We start from the raw sequence: 5,593 nt of genomic DNA, 5'->3' as shown, positions 1-5,593 counted from the left end.
CAGACATAAGCATTTAAGTTTCAATATTATTAATATAAAGTCTATATATTTGGCGTGACAGATAACACAAATATATATACAGTACTTCATCTAGCCAATACATTTCTACAGGTATAGACAAAAAAATCAACAACATTTTTTACCAGTACTGTTCTATGTATACATTTTTATAATAAGCACAACTTTTCATCATTATGAACAGAGGATAGATTAAAGGAATATAATATGTAATCTATACAGTTTCTAAGCATGCCACACCTTCACTTTCTTCAAGGTAGGGCCTAATGTCATTACTGAAATTGATGATAGGCAGTGGGATATGTGAACATTATCACAGCCTGATGACCTTCACATGGTTTCTTCAATTAAGCTAGGATTAGTATAGAGTTTACACCTCACTAGACTTGCAGAGGAAATCATGGCTGCACTACAGCGTGTTCTTCAATTGAGGGTCAGAGAAAGACAAAGACAGAGATGACCATGAAGTTGTCACGTTACGAGGCGCTTGAAAAACGGCGAGAGAACCAATTGCAGGTAAGTAATATTTATTCAAGGGATAATCCAGAGGGGTAAAAAGTCCAGGCAGGGGTCGAAACCAAAACATCCATCTACATAAAAACAAGACACGAAGACAAGGCAAGACAAGGCAAGGATGACGGACATGAAATAACCTGACATTAAACAAGGACTCCGTGACATAGACTAAGACAGACTGGGTATTTATACACAGAAGGATAATGGGGAAAGAGGAGACAGGTGGGGGGAACAATCAATTACGCAACAAGGAGGAAGGTGACCATATAAGGGAACAGGAAGTGATCTGGGACAGACACCGTGAGAAGGAGGACATCTAGTGGAACCCCGGGGAACAACAACCCAGACACTGTGACAGAAGTAGACTGGTGACTTTAAATGCCTTCATCAGACAGCATCAAACCCCCTTGGATATCCTTAATGACATGGCTATAATAAGGCGATACCGTCTGCCAAGAGAACAAATAGCCCAATTGCTAAATAGCATTGGACCTCAGCTGATGCATGCCACCAGGAGAAATTTTGACTTCTCCCCTGAAATCCAACTCCTATCAGCCTTGAGATTTTATGCAACAGGCAGTTTTCTCCAGGTACTTGGTGATGGGCTTGGACTAAGTAAGGCATCAGTTTCAAGAGCTGTTCAAGCGGTCACCAATGCATTACTTCCACTTGCTGTGGAACACATTCAATTTCCAGCATCAAGACAGGACATCACAGAAATACAACAGTATTTTTTAACACATCATCACATCCCACAGGTCATTGGAGTGATCGATGGTGACTTGATCCCTATCCTTACACCATCTGTGGATGGCCATGTATATATATGCCTCAAGGCTATGCAGCTATCAACTGCCAGGTGATCTGTGACCATAAGGGTTCGATTACAGACATTGTGGCAAGGTGGCCCGGAAGCACACACGACTCCTTCATGTTCACCAATTCATCTGTTGGTCAGGAGGCACAAAACTTACAGGGACAGTGGAGGCTGCTTGGGGACAGTGGTTACCCACTGAGGCCATATCTCTTCACGCCTGTGGCTAATCCTATGAATAACAGGCAGACAAATTTCAACGAGACACACCGTGTTGCACGTAGTATTGTGAAACGCACAATAGGGAGGTGGAAGATGCGCTTTCGGGCAATTCACCAGTCCAGCGGTGGTCTTTTGTTTGCTCCACAAAAGTGCTGTGCAGTAATAATAGTAACAGCTATGCTGCACAACATTGCAGTGCAGATGAGAGTGCCCTTACTTAACAGGGAGGAAGATGAAGAGGTGGAGGAGGAGGAGGAGGATGTGGAGGACGAAGATGGCATGGGACCACATGGCCAACCAAGAAATGCCCAATACTTGGCTGGTTTTCGTGCACGTCAGCAAGTCATTGACAGATTTTTTTGAATTCATTCCTATTTTGCCCAGTCTTTGAAGCAAATTTCCCACATTACTTCTTTTATGATTTTATTTTTTTTTTGTTCATTCATTTTATTTAGATGTGTTTTTTTTTATCTTGTTTTCCCCTTTTTATTTATTTCATTTATAAATTCATGTAAACAAAAAACGAGTACAATAAAGTGTTCAATAAAGTACAATCAAAATTATTATATTACTCGTGTTGCAGTGTGTTAAATCTAGATAAGTGTAATCTGCCGGTTGTCCAGCAGGTGTCCTCATAAATCTGTCTTCTTACGATGCACTTGGGGATGTACGATTACTCCAGAGCACTCGTAGATCTACGAAGATTTTCAAGTGCTACTTAAGCTACGATGCTTTTGGGAAACAGACCGTAATATTAAGATCAACCGTACGATCGTTTTTACGATCAATTTAGGCTTACGATGCTTTTGGGAAACGCAGCCCTGGAGTAATCGCAAAGCCCTAAGTGCATTGAAGATGCAGTCACCTGCAGGACAATCGGCAGATTACCTTTATCTTGATTCAAGTGCAATGTGATTATAATATAAGGATTTAATTGTGCTATATTGTACACTTTATAACTTGTTTTTTTTTTTTTTTTTTTTTTTTTTTTTTTTTTATAGATTAAGGGTTATGTCAATGAGTTGCTGAAGTGCACAAAAGACAGCTATGTATTGGAACAGGAAATAAGTCTCACTCTCTCTATATACTTTATATAAATAAATAAATTTTAATACATGTATGCATTTAGCAGACGCTAATCGACTTACAGTGCATTCAGGCTAATATGTTTTACATAACATAATATATCAGTACAAGTTTCAAGTACAAGTTAATATATAAGTAAGTTTCAATAGTTTCTCGAAAAGTGTCAGGGATTCGGCTCTGAGTGTGCCTCTCTGCGGTGGTACCACGAGGCGCCGCTCAATCACCGATCGCAGGCTTCTGGAGGAGCTGTAGACAGTGGAGGTAGGAGGGTGCTGTCCACGTGGCTGTTTAACAAGGGCAGTTCTGCAGGGCGTAATTTTTTAAGGGACACCAGTGACAGTTCTAGCACTGTACAAAACACTCTATCTTCAATAGAACCTAAGTACAAATTGTGGACATAAGGACTTTATACTAGTTCTCTGTCGAAATGCTACAATTCATTGTTCAAATAGTATTTTGTTAGGTTCTACGTTTAATGAACCCTTTATGTCGACCGAGGAACGAAAAAAAAAAAAACTCTCAGCTGTTTGATCGTTTATGTCGTTTCCAAATGTAAACTGATCTGTCGCTATTCTGTAAACTGTGTAATGTATAGGCTACCTATATTAACAAAATATTAACAATGTGTATGTCTGTGAAACTACATTGAAACAGTGTGTAGTGTGTATCTTAAATAGCGCTACATAAATAAACGAGTTGAAAAATGCATAAGAGCGGAAAAAACTATGAGTGCATGATGTTGTTTAACGCTTTGGAGAGTTTAGTCTAAGAAAATGTGCGTGTAAATGAGCATTCTTGTAAAGATAAAATTCCCCATTAATGCTAATCAAGAAATTAAATTGACAAGCAATAGGCTATCTTTAAATTGTGAAGTTACAGATCTGTACCTGTTTTGGAACATAAGATAATTTGCTGCTAAGTTAGGTCACTGGAATAAAACTCAACCAAAGGAATCACTTTTGCATGCAGTGCCTTACGAATTAAGAAAATAATTTCTGAATGGATGGATACTATAACTCTTAGCTAACTTTGCTGCCTGTTTCCTGATATTATAGCCTACTTTATTTATATTAACATTATATTAACTAGCCTAATTTCGCTTAGAGTATGACTCTTGCTCTTCAAGACATGATATGTGTTACTGTAGCTCAGTGCTAGAGCACTGCGTCAGTAGCGAAAAAGTTAGTGGGTTCATTTCCCAAGAAACAGCGTCTAAATGCATAAATGTAACTGCACAAAAAATTATCTTAGGAAATTTGACAGCCTTATCGGGTAGACTATTTACGTGGTTGGAAAACATAAACATACAAAACATTAATATATTATTACAACTGAGACACGTTAAGTTGTTTTAGTGTTTTAATTAATCTCACTAAGATTTGCACAACATTCTTCACTTGAGACAGGGGGATGGGCTGAACGTTTCTCGATCATTCCTCACAGAAAATGACGCCATATTAAAAAGACCTATCAGTTATTAAAGCACTTTTTGGTATTAAAACAAGTTTCAATTAGCTAAATTACACATTTTCTAGACCCAGCTACATGGAGCTCTTCAAGTGCATGTAGCCTATGTAACTCAACACCAATGGCAAAACATTATATATCTCTGGAAATACTATCTGAATAGGTAGCCTAGCCCTATAGCCTACCAGCTTTATAATGATCAAGTAGGCTAATAAGCAACTAACAATATTTATAAGTCACGTCTTTTAAATCTTAGAATGAAATATAGCTTGCCTAAAATGCTTATCTAATGCATATTAATGTAGACCAAGTAAATAAATGGCGTTTGAGAAATATTGACAATTATGGTGCACGGGTGCGCGTATTCACGTAAAACATCTGCTAAAAGTTTCCTTTGCTTGCCCCAAGGGGTAGGTTTGTGTTGTGGTTATGGATGGAGCCTCATATTTAACCTATATTCTATTAAGCAAATAGAAGGCTACAAGTTTTCAAAATAATGGGTAAAATATCAGATCCCCGATGCTGCGCCAGCTTTTCGAAAAATCGAAATTAAGAAATATTTATTATCGATTACGAAACAACATATTATTTTTATTATTATTATTATTTTCATATGAAATACAAATGTAGGCCTAGTAGTGGTGCGGCTAGTGAAACAGTGAGTAGGCTACGTTGCAGAGTGTACATGGATTCCGCAACAGGTCACATAATAGGGTGAACAGCTGACTCCGAGGCGTGCTGGCAGATGGTTGGTATAAGCCGGGTGGTGGTGTTTGGTGGGGGGGCTCACATTCATTGTTTAGTTATTTGAGCCCCACGAACAGACAATAACCCTATCCAGTAGCAAGAAAAGATGGAAAAGCTTCTTCTTACAGAGAGGAAATGGTCTTAAAAAAGTTCAGAAAAATCTCATTGTTTTGGCCGTCTGCTGCTTTCTACCAGCAGATGTCAGCCGTTCAGACTCATTTAATATTCGTTTTTCTTTGTAATAGATGAATTTACTTACACAAAATAATTCAGAAAAAAATCATAAACCCAACAATATATATAATATATATATATGTATGTGTGTGTGTGTGTGTGTGTATGTATGTATGTATGTGTATATATATATATATATATATATATATATATATATATATATATATATATATATATATGTTGTTTTAAAATCCTACAGCTATTTATAAGATGTGTCCTATTTGTAGTAATTTAGTGCTGTGCTTTGAATAGGCTAGTCCAACGAATTGACATTTAATGAAAATGTAACTGAAATAGGTCAAAAATAAATACATAAATAAATGAAACATTCATTTGCTATGCTATGTCCTTTGCATATTCCAACAAACAGTGAATTACTGCAAGAACGTCAAAAAAGGGGGACTTTTCAGTATTCCAAATACGGATTCGCCCCTCCTCTTTTTTGGAGCTCTGGCAGATAGTATGGGTCCCAGTAGACTCTCCCAGCAT

Source organism: Carassius gibelio, chromosome B5, assembly GCF_023724105.1.
Source record: "Carassius gibelio isolate Cgi1373 ecotype wild population from Czech Republic chromosome B5, carGib1.2-hapl.c, whole genome shotgun sequence".
NCBI lineage: Eukaryota > Metazoa > Chordata > Actinopteri > Cypriniformes > Cyprinidae > Carassius > Carassius gibelio.
This window is presented reverse-complemented; position numbering follows the sequence as displayed.